This window comes from Elephas maximus, chromosome 14 (genome assembly GCF_024166365.1).
Source record: "Elephas maximus indicus isolate mEleMax1 chromosome 14, mEleMax1 primary haplotype, whole genome shotgun sequence".
NCBI classification, from domain to species: domain Eukaryota; kingdom Metazoa; phylum Chordata; class Mammalia; order Proboscidea; family Elephantidae; genus Elephas; species Elephas maximus.
Genome location: NC_064832.1, coordinates 37,276,881 through 37,301,251, shown reverse-complemented (window position 1 = coordinate 37,301,251; position 24,371 = coordinate 37,276,881). Strand labels below are relative to the sequence as shown.

The following is a 24,371-nucleotide window of genomic DNA, read 5'->3' as shown; positions in this document are numbered from 1 at the left end:
CCCAGTAACCAGCAATATATGCTTTCCCACTCCCCATTTTTCTCCTCCCTGCTGCTCGGCCTCTTCTGTTTCCTGCCGGCTACAATGTCTTGGCCAGGAGACACTGGTTTCAGGCCCTTGCTGCTTGGATTCATACCGTCCACACTGGCCAGTTCCCAGAGTGCCATTTGTTTGTTGCTGGTATTGCTTTTTTCCACTTCTTTTGGTTTCTTCTGTGCCTCTCACCACCTTCCCCTCCTTTCTCTCAAACACTTGGCTCCATGTGCCATCTTTGCTTCTTCTTGAAAGGCTGTGAAGCACTGCTTGACTGGGGAACTTTTTTTCTGGCCCATGCCACCATATTGATGGGATCATAGGGGCTTTTGTTTTGTTCTGTTCTGTTTTGTTTGATTGTTTTCTTTTTCTTTTCATGGCTAGAGAGCCCCTTCTAGCCAGGCTGTACTGTATGGCTTAGGAGCAACTTCTCCAGTCTGTGCAGTCACATCAGAGGGATCCCTGGGGGCATTTTTTTTTTTTTCCTATTTGTCTTTCTTCATTTCCCAGTTTCTTGTCTCTCTATACTTACCTTTTTTTCCTGTCTCTTGAATATGTGGCACTGTGTCATATCTCTGCCACTTCTAACAGGCTGTACTGCATGGCCTGGGAGCCGCTTCCCCAGTCTTCACAGCAGCATAGGTGGGATCCCTGGAGGTTTTCTTTTCTTTTTTTCCTTAATATTTATTTATTTATCCCTTTTTCTTTCTTTTTTCTCACTTTTTGTTTTTCTCCATGTCTGGTTTCTCACCTCTCCGCTCCAATGGTAACCTCCCTTAGAACTTCTTTTTTTTGGCTCTTATTTCTCTCTCCTGTCTGTCCTCTTCTCAAACCCATCTTAGCTCCACATATCACAAACTCCACCCTCCTTCTTCCCTACCTGCACAGTGCATTGAACATCATGCTCCCAAGCAGCAGAGGCACAGCCTGCCAGAACCTACCCTGCACTGATTCCCAGCTTGCCAAATTAGCCCTAGTATGTGCCACAAACAACCCATTCCAGCCCCTCCCCTTCAGCTGGACATGCCCTGCTGCACCATAGCTCAGCAACTGGGCCTACCCTTTGGGCAAAGAGGTGAAATGTATCATGCCCACAGATAAGCATACAGCAGAGAACACACAGCCCACCTGCTCAGACATAAGCAAATAAAACAAAAAAGCAGCATAAAACTAACAAATCAACATTCAATAAATGAAGAAAATAACTACTGAATGTCCTGAAGACAGCAGACAATAATATCAAGACATATAAAAAAACAGGACAGGATGGTTCCAGTAGGTGTCCAAAATATAACACAGTATGACTTTCCAGTAGAAGAAAAAGCACTAGAATTACCTGATAGGGAATTCAAATCTCTAATATTCAGAGCTATCCAAGAGTTGAAGCAAAAAGCAGACAAAAATGATGAAAAAATAGATAAAGTCATGGAAAAGGTAGACAAATTCATGGAAAATACAGACCAAAAAATGGGAGAATACAGGAAAATAATACTGGAACAAAATGCCAAAATAAATTCACAACTAGAAATCATATAAAAGCGATTAGAAATCCAAAACATTAACACATGATTTCAGAAATGGACAGTGTTATAAAAGGGTTGAGGACCAGGTTTGAAATGATGGAAAACAGGATCACTGAAATTGATGAGAAACACTTGGATACAACTCTGATTGAGGAAAAATCAGAAAAAAGAATGAAGAAAAATAAAGAAACTCAGAATTATTTGGGATACAAACAAAAGCAAAAATTTGCAAGTGATAGGAGTGAGAAAACAGAAAACACAGAGAGGATCATTGAAGAATTCCTGAAAGGAAACTTCCCTAATATCACAAAAGATGAAAAGCTGAACATCCAAGAATTTCAATGAATTACATATAGGACAGACCCCAAAAGAAAATAATCAAGGCATATGATAATCACACTCACTAAAACCAAACAAAAAGTAAGAATCCTCAGAGCAGCTCGAGAAAAATGAAAAGTCACATACAGAGAAGAAACAATAAGACTAAGCTCTGATTATTAGGCTGAAACCAATCAGGCAAGAAGGCAATGGGATGACATATATTAAGCCTTGAAAGAAAAAATTGCCAACCAAGAATAATATATCCTGCAAAACTTTCATTCAAATATGATGGTGAAATTAGGACATTTCCAGATAAACAAATTAAGGGAATATGTAAAAACCAAACCAACCTGACAAGAATTATTAAAGGGAGTCCTTTGGTCTGAAAACAAATATCAGACCACAGCCTGAATCTAGGATGTATGACTGTACCAGCCAGGTACCAACGTAGGAAATGAACTCTCGAGGACTATCCAAAACCAAAAGAATTGCAAAAGGGAACAAGAAAGGTTAATCTGTAAATGACAACAACATCAGAACGATAAAAGAGGGAATAAACAGTGTAGCTATAGAACTTTCAAATGGAGAAGAATGTAAGGCGATACCAAGTAATAATAGACTGTTTCAAACCTAGGAAGATAAGGGTAAATTTCAAAGTAACCACAAAGAAAGTTAACAAACCTACTCATCAAAATGAAGAAGAAAAAAATAAAGTCTGAGTAAAAACAAAATCTACAAAAACAAAAGAAATGAAAAAAAAAATCCACAAACAAAAGGAACTCAGCACAGTAGAGTAAGAGGAAAAAAGAAAACGTCAACACCACAAAAAAAAAAAAAAGGCAGTATAAAATGATAGCAATAACCTCACCAAAAACAAAAACCAAACCCGTTGCCGCCAAGTCGATTTTGACTCATAGTAACCCTATAGGACAGGGTAGAACTGTCCCATATGGTTTCCAAGGAGCGCCTGGTAGATTCGAACTGCCGACCTTTTGGTTAGCAGTTATAGCTCTTAACCACTATGCTACCAGGGTTTCCAATAAACTCACCCCTATCAATAATTACACTGAATGTAAATGGCCTATATGCACCCATAGACACAGAGTGACAGAATGGATTTAAAAAAAAAAAAACAAAAAACAGGATCCATCAATATGCTGTCTACAAGAAACACACCTTAAAAACAAAGACATAAAATTTATTAAAAATCAAAGGATGGAAAAAAATATATCAAGGAAACAGCTGCCAAAAAAGAGCAGAAGTGGCAATACTAATCTCAGATAAAACAGACTTTAAAACAAAATCCACCATAAAAGACAAAGAAGGGCACTATATAATGATTAAAGGGATGATCCACCATGAAGACATAACAATAATAAACATCTATGTATCCAATGACAGGGCTCCAAAATACATAAACTCTAACAGCACTGAAAAGAGAAACTGACAGTCCCACAACAATAGTAGGAGAATTCAACACACCACTCTTGGTAAAGGACAGAACATCCAGAAAGGAACTCAGCAAAGATGCAGACGAGCTCAAGGGCACAATCAGCCAACTTGACCTCACAGACATATGTACAACACTTCACCCAACAGCTACAAAGTAGACATTCTTTTCTAACACACATGGAACGTACTCTAGAAAAGACCACAACTTGGGCCACAGAGCAACCCTCAACAAAATCCAAAACACTGAGATAATACAAAGTATGTTCTCTGACCACAACACCATCAAGTTAGAAATTAACAACAGGAAGAGTAAGGAAAAAAAAAAAAAATCAATTACATGGAAACTGAATAATACCTTGCTTAAAAACCACTGGGCAATAGAAGAAATCAGAGACAGAATCAAAAATTTCCTAGAGTAAAACAAGAATGAAAATACATCATATCAAAACCTTTGAAACACAGCAAAGGCAGTCCTCAGAGGTCAATTTATAGCAACAGACGCACACATCAAAAAAGAATAAAGGGACAAAATCAAAACATTGGCTACACAAATCAAACAAATAGAATAGCAAAAAAAAAAAAGCCCACAGCCACCAAAAGGAAATAATAAAGTCAGAGCAGAAATAAATGAAATAGAGAATAGGAAAACAATAGAATCAACAAAACCAAAAGTTGGTTCTTTGAAAGGACTAACAAAATTGACAAACCACTGGCCAAACTGACAAAAGAAAAATAGGAAAGGATGCAAATAACCCAAATAAGAAATGAAATAGGGGACATTATGACAAACTCAACTGAAATAAAAAGAATCATAACAGAGTATGATGAAAACCTATACTCCAACAAATTTGAAAACCTAGAGAAAATAGACAAATTTCTAGAGACACATTATCTATCCAAACTAACACAAAATGATGCTGAAAATCTGAACAGACCCATAACAAGAGAAGAGACTGAAAAGGCATTTAAAAAAAAAAAAAAAATCCCTACAAAAAAAAAGCCCTGGCCCAGATGAATTCTGTCTTAGTCATCTAGTGTTCCTGTAACAGAAATACCACAAGTAGATGGCTTTAACACAGAGAAATTTATTTCTTCCCAGTAAAGTAGGCTAGAAGTCCAAATTCAGAGTGTCAGCTCCAGGGGAAGGCTTTCTCTGTCAGCCTTCTGATCAATCTTCCTCCAGGCTAGGAGCTTCTTTTCGCAGAAATCCCAGGTCCAAAGGACACACTCTGCTCCTGCCACTCCTTTCTTGGTGGTATGAGGTTCCCCTGTCTCTCTGCTCACTTCTTTGTTTTGTATCTCAAGAGATTGCCTCAATACACAATCCAATCTTGTAGGCGGAGTCCTGCCTCACTAACACAACTGCCACCCATCCTGCCTCATGAACAGCATAGAGGCAGGATTTACAATATGCAGGGAAGTCACACAATACCGGGAATCACGGCCCAGCCCAACTGATACACATATTTTTGGGGCCACATAATTCAATCCATGACAGCTTCACTGGAGAATCCTACCAAACATTCAGAGAAGAGCTGACGCCAGTACTACTCAAATTATTTCAGAACATAGAAAAGGAAGCAATACTTACAAATTCATTCAATGAAGCCAGCATAACTCTGATACCAATACGAGGGCAAAGAAACCACAAAAAAGAAAATTACAGACCAATATCTCTCATGAATATAGATGTAAAAATTCTCAACAAAATTCTAGCCTATAGACTTCAGCATCATATAAAAAAATTAATACAACACAACAAGTAGGGTTCACACCAGGTATGCAAGGATGATTAACATTAGAAAATCCATCAATGTAATCCACCAAATAAATAAAAGGAAAGAAAAGAATCACAGGATCATCTTAGCTGACTCAAAAAAGGGATTTAACAAAGTCCAACACCCATTCCTGATAAAAACTCTCAATAAAATAGGTATAGAAGGGAAATTTCTCAACATAATAAAGGGCATCTCTTCAAAACCAATGGCCAAACATCATTCTTTACAGAGAGAGGTTAAAAACATTCCCCTTGAGAATAGGAACAAGACAAGGATGCCCTTTATCACCACTTCTATTTAACACTGTGCTGCAAGTCCTTGCTAGAGCAATAAGGCAAGAAAAAGAAATAAAGGGCATCCAAATTGGTAATGAAGAAGTTAAACTGTCCCTATTTGTGGATGATATATATCACCTGTTGCCGTCGAGTTGATTCTGACTCATAGCAATCCTATGGGACAGAGTAGAACTTCCCTGTAGGGTTCCCAAGGAGCACATGGTAGATTCAAACTACTAACCTTTGTTGTTAGCAGCTGAACTCTTAAACCACTATACCACCAAGGTTTCTAATATTATACATAGAAAACCCAAAAGACTTCTCGAGAAAACTACTGGAACTCATAGAAAGGTTTAGCAGATTAGCAAATACAAGATAAACGTACAAAAATCAGTTGGATTTCTATATACCAATAAAGAGAATGTTGAAAAGGAAATCAGGAAAATACCACCATTTATAATAACCCCTAAAAAAATAAAATACTTAGGAATAAATCTAACCAAGGATGTAAAAGACCTATACAAAGAAAACTACAAAACGTTACTGTGAGAAACCAAAGGAGATCTACAGAAATGGAAAAACATACTATGCTCATGGATAGGTAGACTCAACATTGTGAAAATGAAAATTCTACCCAAAGCAATTTACAAACACAATGTAATCCTTATCCAAATACCAACAACATTCTTTAAAGAGACTGTAAAACTAATCATTAACTTTATATGGAAAGGGAAGAAGCCCAGGATAAGTAGAGCACTATTTAAGAAAAAGAATAAAGTAGGAGGACTCGCACTATCTGACCTCAGATACTCCACTGGTCTTGACCCTTCGGGAACAAGGGATAATGAAGGAAACCAAACATACAAGGGAAAGATTAGTCCAAAGGACTAATGGACCACATCTACCACGGCCTCCAACAGGCTGAGTCCAGTATAACTAGATGGTGTCCAGCTACCACCACAGACTGCTCTGACAGGGATCACAATAGAGGGTCCTGGACAGAGCTGGAGAAAAATGTAGAACAAAATTCTAACTAACAAGAAGACTAGACTTATTAGCCTGACAGAGACTGAACAAACCCCAAGAGTACGGCCCCTGGACACCCTTTTAGCTCAGTAATGAAGTTACTCCCAAGGTTCACCCTTCAGCCAAAGATTAGACAGGCCCATAAAACAAAATGAATCTAAAGGGGCACATCAGTCCAGGGGCAAGGACGAGAAGGGAGGAGAGGACAGGAAGGTGGTAATAGGGAAACCAAGGTCCAGAAGGGAGAGTGTTGACATGTCGTGCAGTTGTTAACCAATGTTATAAAACAATATGTATACTAACTCTACTGACTGTTTAAGGAGAAACTAGTTTGTTCTGTAAACCTTCATCTAAAGTAAAATAAAAACTAATAATAAAAGACAACCTAGGGAAAAAAAAAAAAAAAAAGATAACAGGGAGCAGAAAAAGCCTGAGCAGTCTTCGTGAATATTGTTAAGAGAAGGAGGGACTGAGTACACCTCTGACCCTTCTGCCCTGAAGTTCCAGCCTGCACCAAGAGACACTTTGCCTTAAAAGGTGTTGCTTGGAGTTAACATGAAGAGACGTGTGGGTGTAAAGGCATACTAAACATATACAATTCCCAGCACTGCACTTGCGCTGTATTTTAAGGATTTATTTGTAAGCCGATCTCTTCTTCTAGACTAAGAGCTCAGCTCCCTGAGGTCTAGGACTGTGTCCTCCTCCAGGCCTAGCACAGAGTTCAGTAGATAATACGTGCTTACTGTGTGCATGGTAAATACACAAGAAAATAAATGTAGCTTAGCCAAGAGTTGCCCCACATGAAAATTAAAGCTGACATGATATTCAAGCATTTATAAGATACCATGGAGACTGATTTGAATAGAATCATAAATAGAATCAAATCCTAAATATCTGACAATTTTACTTGTGGTTAAGAGTATTTGAGCACCATTGTGGATATTAAGGTGGGTCCATTTTCTGGTAAGTCAGAGGTCAATGCCCATCGGCATACATGTCCCGTTACATCTAATTCTTGAAGTATGAAGAAAAATTCTACTTAAAAAAAGGGTCATTTGAAAAAAATGAGTCTTGCATTAACTAGATTCAGATAATTCAATACTGCTACCACTAAACCACAAAGATCTAGATTACTAGGGAACAGCAATTGCTTTGAATTAAACACCACCCTGGGTAAGCTAGCATTGGCTTAATGAGTTTTGTGTACTGGGCTTAATAAAAAATTGTATTAGTTGTTCCATACAAATATGGTACCGCTGATGAATTACTCATAATGAAGGAAAAATAACCTCTAATCCATTTTAATAATTCCCTTATATAGAAATTTATGCTTAAGCACACAGGATTCTAGGTGATGAAACAAGCCCAAAGAAATGATTTGACAAAGTCGCATAGCTAATTAATGATGGAGAGAAGGTTAGAATCTAGGTCTCACCACTCCTTGTCTAGTATGCTTTCCACCACATCTGTGGCTCTCAAACAGAGCTCTGCAGAGCAACCTCGGCACCAAGAACAGGAGATGGGAAGGCTTGGAGGGGGCAGTTCCACCGTTTGTATCATGCTGTCTTTTCATGTAGACCCCAACTGGTCACCAGATTTGTGGATTTCATGCCATTAAAAAACTACTATGTACACTTATCATCATGTTACATAAGAAAGGATGTCTTAATACTAAAACAATGTGGAAGGATGGAATCTCAGAATTCGTAGAGCTTTATAAAACAAAACTCTGTCCCACAATTTTCTCATTCCTCTATGGATCACAGAAAATGCAATATGAAAAGTTGCTGCTTCGTAGGCATGCATTTGGGAGCCAATGGTTTTGTGGAAAGAACACAGAATTTGATTCTCAACCACATCACAGTGGCACTGCATCTACAGGTTGAATCATTTTGATCTCTAAGTCTGTTTCTTATCCATAAATGCCAATAATAATAATTCTTCATCCACCCACTGCAAGGGCTGCTCCTTTTGTTTGGCAATCCTCAAACGATGGCTTCAGGACTACCTGCATCAGAATCATGTGAGATGCTTACCAAAAACCCAAGTTCCTTGACTCTACCCAGGATGCAGTTCTCTGAAAATGGAGTCTAGTTCTCGGAGTCCAGGTTAGCAGGTAGAAACTCGGGTTTGTCATTTTTACATCATGATTTACAATATCTGTGCTAAACATAAGGACCCCTGGTGGTGCAGTGGTTAAGTACTCAGCTGCTAAACCAAAGGTCAGCAGTTCAAGCCTACCACCCACTCCACAGGAGAAAGATGTGGTAATCTGCTTCCACAAAGATTTCAACTTTGGAAATCCCATGGGGCAGTTCTACTTCATCCTACAGAGTAGAACCATGAGTTGGAATTCACTTGAGTTGGAAATGACTCCATGGAGTGGGTTTGGTTTTGGCTCTAAACATAACAGTGGCTAATGGTTAAGGTATCAGCTCCAGTTGCTGTCGAGTCAGCTCTGATTCATAGAGAACCCACGTGTGTCAGAGAACCGTGCTACCAAGGATTCTCAACGGTTGATTTTCTGGAAGTAGACTGCTTTCTTCTGAGGTGCCTCTGGGTGAACTTGAGCCTGCAACCTTTTAATTAGCAGTTGAGCACATAAACTTTTTGCACGATCCAGGGACAGTGGTAAAATTACAAGCATAAAAATCCTTCAGAAAGCTTCAAGATGTATAAAAGTAAAAGAGGAGAAGAAGGAAAAGGAGGACAAAAACAAGGACTAGAATAGAGGGGACATTGGAGGAAGGCAAATTATTCTCACAGTCTCTGTTTTCTCATCTGACAAAGACTGTATACTAGATCAGTACTTTTTAACCTCCATTTTTTGCAGCTAAGCTTTTTTCAAACAAAATTTTCAAGAAAGCAAAACATTTCTACAAATGCAGAGCTGCTCTGGTAGAGGTGGCTGAGAGCCCTGTCTCCCCGCCTTCCAGACAGCCTGTGAGGCAACCTTGTGTCAGAAAATAATCTAACTACCTTATCTGGTGCCAGAGAAGGTAAGCCTAACCATTAACTATCAACCAATATCATGGGTTTGACTATAATCAGTATAGAACATGTAGCCACTCAATCACTGGATTCTCCTTCTTGATCAAGTGATTCACATGCAGGAAATCTTAACTAACATGGCACATCCCAATCAACAATAAAATATGACCCTTAAAAGTTTTTAAAATTCATTACTGTTCTTCACTTAATACAGGGGTTCTAACCAAGCATTTTTCCTTGTTCCTTTCTTCACAGTAGACATACTCCATGGCTACAGTCATACTCCATGGCTACAGTCATAGTACAAGTTTCAGGAAATGGTTTAGCCACACAACTGCCTTTATCCTTCATACCCATTTAGTTAATCCCAAGCTTCCTTCTAACTCATTGTTATGATAAGAACACCGAAAAACCCAGCTGGAATCAGATCCAAGTTCTTACCCTACTGTCTTCACTGAGACATTTCAAACTCATTAGCTCCCTAGCTCCTTCCACTGCCAAGCATATTTGCCAGTACTCTATTTGAATCACCAGGCTCCAACCTCTTGTTCCCTGTCCGGAGCAAATATTCCTCTCTGGGTCACCATCTTGGTAGACAACAGATTCCACCACTCACCTAGGTACTGAGGTCAAATACTTGGAGTCATTCTTGACATGTTTAGTACTTCTCTCACATCCCTATCCAATTCCTGAGTCCTGTCAAAACATGTATGAAACAGAGCCACTCTTCGCCATCTCTACTATGCCTACCGTGGTCCACGCATCATCCCTGCCTGGTTCTCTCCCCCATCTCCTGTCACCTTCCCTCTGCTCAGCTCACTCTGCTTCAGCCACCTGGCCTCTACGCTATCCACAGATGCATCAAGTACCGTCCAGTTTCTAGGCCATTACACATGCTGATTCCTCTGCCTGGAATGCCCTTTCCCCAGATTATTTGCATGGATATATCCCTGTCTTGGTTATTTAGAGCTGCTACAACAGAAATACCACAAGTGGATGGCTTTAACAAACTGAAATTTATTTTCTCACAGGTTAGAAGGCTAGAAGTCTGAACCCAGAGCATTGGCTTGTGGAGAAGGTTTTCTCTCTCTGTTGGCTCTGGAGGAAGGTCCTTGCCTCTTCAGCATCTGCTTCCTGGTTCCTTGGAGATCTCCGTGTGTCTTGGCATCTATCTTATCCCATCTCTCCTCTGCTTGCTTATTTAATCTCTTTTAGATCTCAAAGGAGATTGACTCAAGATATACTCTATACTAATCCTGCCTCATTAACATAATAAAGACAACCCATACCCAAATGGGATTATAACTACAGGCACAGAGGTTAGGATTTACAACATATGTTTTGGGGGAACATAACTCAATCCATAACAATCTCTCTTTTCATTCAGGTTTTTGTTCAAATGTCACTTCAAAGAGAAGTCTTCTCTGGCCACCCTATATTACAATAGTGCTCCATTACTTTATCTTTGCTCCACATTATTATTATTATTTTTTTTATTACATCACCATCTGAAGTTCAATTATATATGCATTAGTTTATGTGTTTATTACCTGGTTCCACTGTCATTAGTTGCTTAGCTCCACAAGATGTGAACAGGGACTTTTTGTTTTTTGACCTAGCATTCCCAGTGTGTAGAAAAATACATGGCTCTTCGAAGGTGTTCAATAAATATTTTAAATAAACATATAAATAAATAAAACTCCTAAAATTCTACTTTGTCCTTAAAGTTCTCATTTCATTAACTATCCTTTTAAGTATAACGTTAATAACATATATTTTTATCCCTCAAATTGGTTGATGTCCTTACTCTGTCCATAACGGTTTTTATTTATTGTGGATGGTGTACTCCCAGAGAAGAGAGATGGCGTCCATTGATTTGATGCCTGCAATAAGTTGGAAACAATGTTTTATGCAGGTTTGATGTCTAAAGGTTTTCAGGGTGATTATGAAACATTGTAGGGTTCTATTTGGTATCACTTTTTTTTTTTTTCTCAATAGTAGAAGTACAACTGTTAATTAAAAGCACATAATGTTGCCTTTTATGAATAAAATGTCCTCATTCACTAGAACATAATACCTACAGCATTAGTGGAGAATTAACTAGCTTTATTAAAGATCTGGAGACTAGTCACTTTTTCATCATCCTTTAATTAAAACTTTTGCTTCTTGTACTTAGAAGCCTTTGTTTCTTACCCATTATTTTCATTCTTTATGCTGGCCTTGAAAAATCAGGATGACAAATAGTAAAAGCACTAAAGTTTCTAAATGAGCTTTTCACGCTGTAATAACAGGCAGAGTTTTCTCAACATTGAAAAAAAAATAAGATTTTAATGTTCTTTGCACTATGAGGCCGAGAAAAAGAAAAGCAGTGTTTTGTAGAACATTTGGGTTTAAAATTTCTTTTATATTCTAAAATGAATTTATGTTAATACACAATTTCTCTCTACCTTCCTACTTACACTAAGTGAAGGATACTACAGTTCAACGGTGCCAGTAGAAAGCCCTAAGGTGGAAACCCATCTAGCTACGGTAGAGCCTACCTTACTTTCCTCTTAACTTGGAAGTTATCTGCTCTGACACAAATGGAATGGCTGGCATTTCCAACCCACCCAGCGCCTCCATTGGAGAAAAGCCTTGGCGATCTGCTTGAGTAAAGATTACAGCCTAGGAAATCCTATAGGGCAGTTCTACTCTGTCAGGTAGAGTTGCTATTAGTTGAAATCTACTTGACAGCACCCAACAAGACCTAATCTCCCCTCATTCTCAACTCCCTCCCCTTCCCAAAGACCCAAACATAGGGCATTTAGCATAGTCCTTGACACATAATAAAACTTACTGCCCTTGAGTAAGTTTCAACACACAGTGACCCTATGGGACAGAGCAGAACCACCCCACAGGGTTTCCAAGGAGCAGCTGGTGAATTCGAACTGCTGACTTTTTGGTTGGCAGCTGAAGCTCTCAAACACTGTACCACTAGGGCTCAGGAAAAGTTAGTTAAGTAAATTAACAATTTAAATAATATTATCTAGGATTTACTGGGCATTTCATGCCAGGCCTTGTTCTATGTGCTTCATGTTCACAATGTCACAACAACTCTCGTTTAACAGGTGAAGAAGCTGAGTCCTAACTAGGTTAAGTGCCCTGTTCAAGATCACAAGTTAGTAAGAAGCAAAGGCAGGACTGAACCCAGGCTTACTTTATGACTACTCTACAATTCTACATTCCATATTTTTCCCCATAAATTCCCAGGTTGTAGACTTTCTTTCCTCTAAAAATTCTACTATATGCTACTTCTGGAAAGAAGAAATTACTTGATATTTTTTGATATTGATTTGGGGCCTATTTTTTAAACCCTTTTATACTACAGTTTATTATGTAGCTTTTTTTTTTTTTTTAATTTCAGCACACGGAGCCCTGGTGGTGCGATAGTTAAGTGCTTGGCTGCTAACTGAAAGGCAAGCATTCGAACCTACCAGATGTTCTGTGGAAGAAAGACCTGGTGACTTGCTTCTGTAAAGATTACAGCCTAGGAAACCCTGCGGGGCCATTATACTCTGTCACATGGGTTGTTGTGAGTCAGAATCAACTCAATGCCACCCAATAACAACATTAGTAGGTTTAAGCCCAACTGAAAAGAAATCCAGAAATAACTTAGTTTTTAGTTTCAACCTCTTGCCACTGGTTTAGCCTGATGGATCTTAAAATAAGGATACACTGATGTCACATATGTGATAAAGAATGTGAATGATGGAAAGGCATAAAAAAGCCAGCTTACTTTATATACCAATTATTATTTGTATGATTAAAATATAAAGATACCTGAATTTATCTTTCCTGTTTTTGCTGTTTAAGTCTCATTAAAGCTATGTTTCTGCTTTCTTCTAAATGTTGTTTTCCATATTTCAAACATCTAATTAAGTAAACACAATGCAAAATGAGATGATATACTCTGTGAAAAACCATAAAATTATAGAGTAGATAGACTTCCATTATAATCCAATTTTCACTCTGTCATAATTTTCCAAAAAGGGTTTCCTTTGAGGTTGAAACTCTCTCAGCTTGATTCCAGCTCAAAACTGAATGTTTTGATTCACTTAAATTTGGAGAAAATTTAACTCAACCTTTTCTCTGTCGATTGTATTTGTGTGTCTGCCTATAAAAATAAAAAAAAAAAAAAAAATAGTGCCATCGAGTCATTTCCGACTCTTGGCGACCACGATCAGGCTTAATGACTTTTTTGTTGATGTTGCCTCTGCCAGACTTGATGGCCTGCTCTGCTTCTGAATTCTTGGGCACATAAAACAATTACTTAAAAAATGTAAACGGAATAACATGAAAGTGGATGGCTGCAGAGATGATGCTGACAGGAGGCTTCTCTGCCCAACCCCATAGCCTTGCCCTTTGCATGATGTACCTCCTTACACTCATCCTTTATATACATAGGACTATTGTCTCAGTATAGGGACCTAAAAGTAGAACTGTTGGATCCAATGGAATATGAATTGTAAATATATGTATATACACTATCACATTACCTTCCAAAAAGGTAGCACTAAATTACCATCATCTCACCAAAAGTATATATGAGAGTGCCTATTCCCCATATCCACTGACACTAATCTTATAAATCTTTACATTTTTTTTATCAATCTAGTAGATAAGAATTTCTTCACTGTTACTTTAGTATGAAATTCCTTACTTATTATGAGTTTGAGCATTTTATTGCCCATTTTTTATTGCCTTCCACATTTTGTCCTGTCTTGAATATTTTCTATTTTGCTGTGGTAAATCTACAAGTTATTCTTTCACAGAAAGTTTTTAAAGTCTTAAAAAAAAATTTTTTAATCATTATGCTTGAGAGTTCTAGGTTCAAAATACGTTTCCCTGATAATTTTAACGTTTTTTTGTTTTACTGTATTCTAGAATCCACGGTGGCCAAAAAGAAGTCTGCTAACATAATGTTCTTTCCTTTATAAATAGCTTTTCTTTCCCCCTCCTTGGAAGCAGTCAGAATTTTTCTCTTTATCCCAAGAGTGTCGAAATTTCATCAAAATGCACCAAGGTGTGATCTGTTTTTCATTTACTGTGCTGGGAAATTTGTTGGCCCATTTAATCTGAAAACATATGTCTATCTTCAACTTCGAGAAATTATCTTTTCTTATTTCTCTGATCATTTCTTTGATAATTTTTTTTTTATCTATTTCCTCTAGTCACTTCTCCTAGAACTCCTCGTCAATAAATGTTTGTCCTCTTAGATGGATTTTTTCATGCATCAACTTTTCTCTCTTATTTTCATTCCTCTGAATCATTGCTTTGTATTTTAGAAGAGAGCCTTAACTTCCAAAATCACCGATTTGGCATTCAGACGTATTCATTCTATTATTCAGCCACTTCACCTTTTTTTTTTTTTTAATTTAGGAAATTACAAGTTTACTTTCCATTATCTCTTCTCCTCTGACTCTAACATTTCCATTTTCTTATTTTTAAGTCTGAGCAGTATAATGGTCTATTACACTTGAAATACATTTTCATGAGGGTAGCATATGCAAAACATGACTTCCAACTTGTGTGTGCTCTCACACAGCATTTGAGTTTAGGCTGCTTTATGCAGAAATGTAGACCATTGCTTAACATTACCTAAAGAATTACAACAATAACAGTGGCTAAAATATGCTGAAAATCTCCTGTGTGTTCTAAATAATTTCCATGTTGTTATGGATTAAACAATGTCCTACAAAAATATACGAAGTCTACCTCCTTTACTGTGAATGTGGTCCTGTTTGGGGGTAGGGTTTTTCTTTGGTCATGTTAATGAGGTCATACAGGAGCCAGGTAGGTTCTAAACCTAATCTCTTCTGACTGGTATCTTATAAAGTGGCGTACACACAGAGACAGACACACATAGAGGGAAGACAGTGCCACAGAAGGACACATCTACAAGCAGCCTAGGATAGCTAGAAACTACTAGGAACTGAAAGAGACAAAGAAGGACCTTCCCCTAGAGCCCTCAGTTGAGAAAGTCCAGTCATGCTGACACCCTGAATTCAGACTCCTAGCCTCCAAAACCATGAGACAATAAATTCTTGTTCTTTAAATAACACCCACTTGTGGTATTTTTTTGTTATGGTAGCACTGGGTAATGAAGGTGCATGTATCAGCACATTTAGTCCTCACAGAAATCCTGTTGGATCCATTTTACAGATAAAGAAATTGACAGAGAAGAAGTAAAATAGCTTTTCCAAATGGTGCTACTAGAAGTGAAGGACTCATGCTCAAACTCAGTCTCCAGCTTCTGCTTAAGTTAAAAAGCCAATATGTTGCCTATTTTTTGCAAAATTATTGAAACAGCAAACAAACAATGAATGCAGCTGTTACACTGAGCTGTCCAACGTGCAGTAGTCTGAGTTTTCAAGCCAAGAACATCCCTGTCTTGGGGATCTCTCTGAATCAGTGACCAAAGTTAAGATGACTCTATGTATACGCAACTTTTTAACATTCGTCTAATATATCATGTGGCAGGAGAGGCGAGGATATCACGGAGCACACAAACAGTGGTGTCACTAGGGGGGAAAAGGGGGTGCAGCCCCCACCAGGTGACACTGTCAGAGGCAGTGACACCAAAATGACTGTGTATAAAATGTAGTGTTTCAGCAGAAAGTTATTATTTTTCATAAAAACATCTCTGTAGTTAGTTATAACAATTAAAATTTTCATAAGCCCAGCTTCCATGTATCAATACACCTACAAGGTTAAAACTCTATGCTAGCTTACTTTTTGAATCTTCTAAAGCACTCCCATCGAAGCTGTCATTATTACCCAATTACAGTGACACTTCGAATCATGTGGTATCTTCATGCACCACATGCACTCACTGTTTTCATTGCTGCCGGAGTTTTTATAGTTGCTGATTTTGTCAAATACCCTAGTGTTTTAGCCATAATTTTGTGGTAATTAGAATGGGGGGGGTGACATCACGAGTCACCACACTTGTGACACCAACCCTAGTGAAGCCACTGCACACAAGAAGTATCTAAAGAAAGCGTCCTGTGTTCATGGTATTTCAGACATTACCTATCATCTTTCATAAATCATCTGACTCTACAGAGGTAACAAGCTTGACATGGATATTGTTAAGAAGTGAAGTATATAATGTGAGTAGACATGAGGTTTGGGGATTTACTTTGTGATAGAATAAAACTTCTCCCAAAAAACCAAAGCTGTACAAAGGAAAAGTGCTGCTATTCAGTTATTTCCTACTTATCAATTCTGATAGGAACCCACCTGGGATGACCCAGCAGAGTCCACCTGTGGTAAAATCTTTCCTCTACAGCTCATCATACAACCGAAGTCGATGAGTGCCAATTACATGGCTCAGAAAATGATGTCCCAGAAAGCCAACAAGGAGAAATCTTATATCCAGACACTAATGGAATGCCAGAATCTAAAAATAGTTACCTTCACACTTTAGCCCTAAATTGTGAGTGAAATAAACCAGGTTGAGAATGATTAAAACGTAGAAGAGTGTAGCTGTAGTGACAAGGGCATTAAATAAAACTGTACCTAAACTGAAAGAACCTCTGGCTATTTTTAAGTCTTTAAGAACAAACCGGAATTTGCTAAATTGTTAAAATCAAATTAGCATTATTAAAGATCCAAAATTGTTAGAGTATTGGTGGGATGATTACATTTCTTTAAACTCAGTTAATGAAAAATCATTGTTATTTCCTTTTAGGAAGAAATTGCATTAACTAATATCGCTGGGTCTCTTTTAGATTTACCAGTTCATCTCAATATGAGCCACTAATAAGAGTGCTAATATTTTACATATAATTAGAATGAAAGTTTCTTGGCCATATAAAATCTAGAAAAGTTCTTATGAAATAATAGGTGGAAAAACAAATTGTACTACTCAGAAAAACACTATTCAACATGTAAATGCAGAGAAATAAAAGCTGAAAGAAATAAGCGGAAGTAAAAACAGTATTATTAGGGCAAGGGGAATATAGGGGATTTTTAAAAATATTCCTTACATTTTCAAAATCTTTAATTCCTAACATGTTAAGGACTAAATAAATAATAATTTTGTTCTGTTAGAAATATCTTCGGTTGGAAATGTAACGAAATAAGAGAAGATAAAGTGATCTGTAATTATTCTAATAAGATAACATTAACATTTTTAAATATAATCTTGCTGTTTTTCTATGCTTATTATATACATTTTTATTTAAAAAATGGGACAGTTCTGTCCCTTTATCACTATTCAACAAACTGTGAATGTTTTTCCCACAATTTAAAATGTTCCATAATGGTGGTTCTCCAAGTATGGTACATAGACCCCTAGGTGTCCTTGAGATCCTTTCTTGGGGTCTGTGAAGTCAAATCTGTTTTCATTATAGTACCAGGGCATTACAGACCTTTATCATCACTGTCCAGACATGTGCTCTGATGGGACAAAAGCAATGGTGGGTAAAACTGACATCATCTTAAAGGGATCAAGGCAGTGGCACCAAACTGTACTGGATGTCATCTTAAAGGAATCGAGGCAGTGGCACCAAACTGTACCGGATGTCATCTTAAAGGGATCGAGGCAGTGGCACCAAACTGTACCGGATGTCATATTAAAGGGATCGAGGCAGTGGCACCAAACTGTACCGGATGTCATCTTAAAGGGATCGAGGCAGTGGCACCAAACTGTACTGGATGTCATCTTAAAGGGATCGAGGCAGTGGCACCAAACTGTACTGGATGTCATCTTAAAGGGATCGAGGCAGTGGCACCAAACTGTACTAGCGCTCACTGTATTCTCCAACTCCAGCACCCAGGGAAAAAAGCACGCCGGTTTCATCTCAGAATGCCCTTCATGAAGCAATAAAATCATTCATTTTATTAAATCTCAACCACTGACTACCTTTTTTCCCCCTAAATACTCTGTGTGATGAAATAGGAAGCATACATAAAACATGCTGCTGAACGCTAATGTACAAGGGTTGTCTGGAGGAAAAGCATCCAGGTGATTGCTAGGATTTTGAGCTGAACTCAGGCAACATCATTTTACTTCATTTTTTTTATGCTAATGCAAAATGGGATATTTTATAGACGTTTCGTTGCAAATAAACAACAACAACAAAAAACAGTATTTGTTGAACGTGATAAAATCTGAGACTTTTCTTATCAGATCATTAGTGATACAGACCTTTTATACTGTAAACAAAATGTGTCAGTGTTTGGAAGATGTTATAAAATCACACACGGGCAAAAGGCTAATTCAAAGCACAAGACAAACCAATGAATTTTAATGAAACAGAGTACCAAAAATTTACTAACATGGTTTCATATGCCCAGTGCACTAATTAATCTTCAAGAAACGAGCACCTGTTGAGTTTTGGTGCATTATCAAATAACAACATCCACAATTATCTGTAAAGGCTATGAAAACATTCTTCCCTTTCACAGGTCCTCACATAGCTTCATGATGCTGGATTTTCTTTATATCCTTCAACTGAAATGTATAGCAATAGGTTAAATACTGAAGGAAGTAAAAGAATCCAGATGTCCTCTACTAATCCAGTCAATTAAGATATTAAAGAGATTTACAAAAATGTAAAACACTCCTCTTCTATGATTTTTTGTTTTGAAAAAGTTAATTTTTCAAAAAATATGCTATTTATATTAACATGTAGTAGTTTTGTTATTATCGTTTCTGTTTTAATTTCTAATTGAGTAAAGTTGATAGCTACAAACCATATAGTTCTTTGGGGTCCTCAATAATTTCAAGAGTATAAAGAGGTCCTGAAACCAATAAATTTGGCAAATGCTATTTTATAACATGAAAGCATAGTGATTTTTTATAGACATGCCTTGTTTTTTTTTTTTTTTTAACCTCAGAATATATATACATATTTTTAGAACAACGGCTAGTGCATAAATCCTAAAAGGCCCCATAAAAGGTCTGCACCCAGTGAGTAATGACCTGGTTTCGGAGATGTAGCTACTGCTCATGGTATCCGTATCCTATTCACAGCAGTAGGGCAGATTGAAGAAAAGGACCAAAAGCTAGAATCCCCTCAACTATATACCCCTGGGAAAACCTGGTGGTACAGTGGTTAAGTGCTATGGCTGCCAATCAAAGGGTCAGCAGTTTGAATCCGCCAGGCACTCCTTGGAAACTCTATGGGGCAGTTCTACCCTGTCCTATAGGGTCGCTATGAGTCAGAATCAACTCGACAGCACCGGGTTTTGTTTAGTTTCGTTTTATATACCCCTGTATTCATCTTCCTGGTTAGCTTTTTTCCCTCCTCAATATTTTGTCTAATTTTTCTAGACTTTCCACAAAAATGTTGAAAGAAAGTTGAAATGCAAACTAATTTTTGAAAGTCAAATGATATCCTCCTTTAGCTCACATTAAGTTTCTATTAAAGTTTTCTTTATTTCTCATTGGTGCTCAATCAGATTGAGTCCTAAGCACCTTAGTTTTATTACTCTGCTTCCCTCTCCAAAGTCACCACCTGTCAGTCAGATCACTGGTGGCACACAAGACACATAAGGAACTAGATGTATTACTTAAATCAGCCCTTTTTATAAGGTTAACATATTTGTAGTAATAAGAACTCATGACCCAGTTTATCTGTTTTGTAAATCTGAATTTTCTTAAATCAGGACTTACCTACACACTGTTTCCTCACTTTTCGACATGATTAGGTTCCGAAGACCTGGTCATTATGGGAAATCGGTGTTATGCGAAAATGGAGGATGATCATATCAGACCACAAAATGGAAGGTGACTACATCATTACATAACTGCCAAATTATATCATTCTATAACTGTTAAACCACTAAGAATCATGGACCAGCCAACTTGATACATAACCTTAACCATCAAAGCCAGCGTTACTCTCATGTCGCACCTCAGCATTCACTATTACCAGAGGTACATCATAATGTGCAAAATAGTCGGATAGTAGATTTTTTACTATTGTAAATGTGAAATGTTGGATAACAAGATAGCCAATAAGTTGGAGGAAAAGGTGGACTAATTAATTAAATGTTTCTCTGTATTAACCTAGAATAAAAGAACCAAAGTCTGCCCAGAGTCCCAAAGCATACAAATTCCATAAAATGCTATTCTCTAATGCATTAATATTACTTTTTAACAAATTAAATATATACAGAGTTGGCCTCATTAAACTCAAGTGGTCTCTGGGGGAACTATCTAAGTAACTTCAAATCAGATTATACTCCCTAAAATGTATTCTGAAGTACTTAGGAAATTTTATTGTTAGAGAGGCACATGAACATCCATTTTAAAGCAGTCTGGGACATCCACACCAGAATGCTGAAGAGAGTAGAACTTAACGACAATATGGCTGTGTCAGGTTCTAAAAATGTATACATTGATACTGTAGAACCTGTACTTTAGTGTGAAATGAGTATAAGAATACCAATGATTCTTAAATGCAAAAGTTGACGTTTACTCTCTAAATACCCACACTGGTTCATTCTATCTTAAATCTTATAACACCCTCCTGATCCAACATACCTCTTCCATTTTATGAGTGAACCAAAATTGGATTTTGGGTCCTCGGCAAAGATTCTCAAGAAAACGTAATAGCACAGTATGCAGCAATTCACTTGGGTCCTCTTCCTGATTCCTCTGGGCCCAAGATGACAGTGTCTGGACCACGGGCCACATGTGTTCCCAGGACTAGGCCCAGCGTTGCCTAGGCCTGAATTAATGAAACTCTTTCCACTACTATAACACCCCTCATCCATGACCCTATCTCTAAAATGCTTGCCCTTTCCCTTTCCCAGAATAGGAAAGTGATTTCCTGGACCACACAGTTTCTGGGGTAATATTGCCGCCTCCTTTCACTTCTATAATGGATGCAAAAACCAGGAAAAAAAAAAAAACAACTGCTCCCTTCCCTATCCCTTAACACCCAGAGGGAGAAGACAGCAATAGCTTCACAGATTGAACACGGTAAGTGTACCTAAGTTAGGTCTTCTAGGGCTTGCTGAAGGTAAACCGTTTGGTTTCTTTCCAAGTATAATACCCCCACTGCTGCGTGTCCTTGAATAGATTCCAAATCAAAGTGACACTATTGACAGAGCAGAACTGCCTCATAGGGTTTCCTAGGCTGTAATTTGTATGGGAACAGATTTCCAGGTCTTTTCTCCAGCAGAGCCACTGGTAGGTTTGAACCTCTGACCTTTCGGTTAGCAGACAAGTGCTTAACCATTGTGCCACCAGGGCTCCTTTCATACTATCCCGATTACCCTAATTAGAATTGGTGCTCCTGACAGGCAGATGCCTAAGGTGGCTTACTCAGTCCAATGCGTCTCAGAGAGGGGTAATTTTGCCCCTCGGGGTCAATGGGCAATTGCTGGAGGCAGGGAGTTTGCTCCTGTAATCTAGTGGGTTGAGGCCATGGATGCTACTAAATATCATACAAATGCACCAGACAGTCTCTGTAACAAAGTCCTATCTGACCCCCAAAAAATCAATAGGTTGAGAAACCCCATTCCAGTCTAATGCAAAACACACAGCTTCCAGGTCCGTAGATATAAATGGAAACCCTGCTTGCATTATTCAGTAGTTCATTAGACAATCCTGTACTATTTTCAGTATCAGAGACATCTGAGCCACGGCTCTGACATTTAGCAGCTGTGTGACCTTGGGCAAGGAGCTAAGATCTCCATGCCTCATCTCTGAACGGAGAAAATAATGCCTCCACACAATTGGCGTAAAGATTATAGCCATGGATTGAATTGTGTCCCCCAAAAATATATGTATTGATTTGGCTAGGCCATGATTCCAAGTACTGTGTGAATTGTCTACCATTTTGTAATCTGATGTGATTTTCCTATGTGTTGTAAATTCTATCTCTATGATGTAACTAGATGGGATTAGTGGCAGTTATATTAATGAGGCAGGACTAAATCTACAGGATTAGATTGTGTCTTAAACCAATCTCTTTTGAGACATAAAAGAGAGAAGTGAACAGAGAGACAAGGGGACCTCAAACCACATAGAGAGCAGCGCTGGGGGCAGAGCGCATCCTTTGGACACAGGGTTCCTGTGCAGAGAGGCTCCTAAACCAGGGGAAAATTGATGATAAGATACTTCTTCCAGAGCTGACAGAGGAGAAAGCCTTCCCCAGGAGCTGATGCCCCAAATTTGGACTTCTAGCCTACGAAGGCTATGAAAGAATAAACTTCTCTCTGTTAAAGCCATTCACTTGTGGTATTTCTGTTATAGCAGTACTAGATGACCAAGACAATTATACTTCTTGTTGTTGTGTGCGTTGAGTCGATTCTGATCCAGTGGGACCTTAGAGGACAAAGGAGAACTGCCCATAGGATCTTCTAGTCTTTAATCTTTATGGGATCAGATTGCTACATCTTTTTCCCACAGAGTGGCTGGTGGGTTCGAGCTGCCAACTTTTGTTAGCAGACAAACATTTAACCACTAAGCCACCAGGGCTCCTTTTAAGACTATACTAGATAATAGATAAAACATGCTTAGTGAATATTTAATAAATGTTACCTGCTGCTATCATCATCATCATTAAAAAGTTAATAACTATTAAGTTACTGGCACTGTGCCAGGACTTGAAAATAAAAGAATGAATAAAGACTTAGAACCTATCACCACAGAGCTCACAGACACACACACCCAGCTCGGCAAAAATACAACCAGAAGACCTATCCCAGAAATCCTAACAAATTGTCCCAAAGCAAGCAGTGCACCCCGGTCTAAGAGATGCCCTTATTCTTGCTGTGACTAGCCAGTGAGATGAGTCTCTTCATGCTTCGCCAGCAGTACAGAAAGCAATGTGGGTCCTAATTATGTCTTCTCAGAGTCTCCCTCCCTGCTGCCTCCCTCAACAATCATAAATCCAAACCCTGCCTCCCCGACTCCCTTCAAAACCCTGGATTCTCTGGATTGAGACCTCAGCCATTTCCGGCAAAGCACAACAAAGGGAAAATAGTATGGGAATTGAATGACTTCCACGGGCCTCAAAAAGAGGGCAGACCTGAAATATCACCATTTGCAAGATGAAGGGGTCAAAGTTTCAGTCCATGAGGAGCATGTGGTCAGCAAGTACCATCAGCATGTGTCAGCGAGCAGCTTTTAATTTAGCAGAACTAAGTATCTTTTTTTTTTTTTTTAAGTATCTTTCAGGAGGCCTGGTGGCGCAGTGTTTAAGCATTTGGCTACTAACTGAATGTTTGGCGACTTGAACCCACCAGCGGCTGCACAGGAGAGAAGACCTTGCAATCTGCTTCCATAAAGATTACAGCTTTGGAAACCCTGTGGAGCAGATCTACTCTGTCCTACAGGGTCACCAGGAGTCAGAATCAACTTGACAGCAATGGATTTGGGTTTTTAAAGCTCCTTCAAGGAAAAAGTTGCCTGAGTTAAAAAAAAAATTCTCCGTAATTTGTTTTCTTTATTGTACCAAGTGACTTTTACTTACCCCTCTTATATCACCTTATACAGCTCCACTCCTCGCTTTGTGCAGGAAAGTTATAATTTGCACATACACATTATAATTTGTAACTGTAAGAATGGCTGCGATGTCACATTCCCTAGAATAATGACCTGTAGCACAAACAAACCAGGTGGGAAGGAAGGTATGTGCCTTAGGAGAATATCCTTTAAGCTCTGCAGTTCAGAAATGAGGTTCTACCTTGTGCTGTTTTACATATTCAGCAGCAGGAAAAAAATGACTTGAAAGGTAAAAGCCCCATTTAGATGCTGTATATTTTTTGTTGATTTGGATTAAACCCAAATGGTTATTTTGAAGTTAATGTGGAAACACTGAGGGAAAATGAATCATGTGTTAATTGCCATAATGCTGCATCATTTACTTAAACTAGAAATGATTGGTGAATCTGGTTTGGTTGTACTTCCTAAACAAGCCAATTAGTACACAGATTAACCTCGGCAATCACTCTCTAGCCGATTGCCT

General features: G+C 38.3%; 1 protein-coding gene across 3 annotated transcripts in view; it reads right to left on the bottom strand.

Annotated features, from left to right (window-relative positions):
• ENOX1 (ecto-NOX disulfide-thiol exchanger 1) overlaps positions 1-24,371 on the bottom strand; it is a 749,536-nt gene that overhangs the window by 389,988 nt on the left and 335,177 nt on the right. The gene's annotated exons all lie outside the window — the stretch shown is intronic.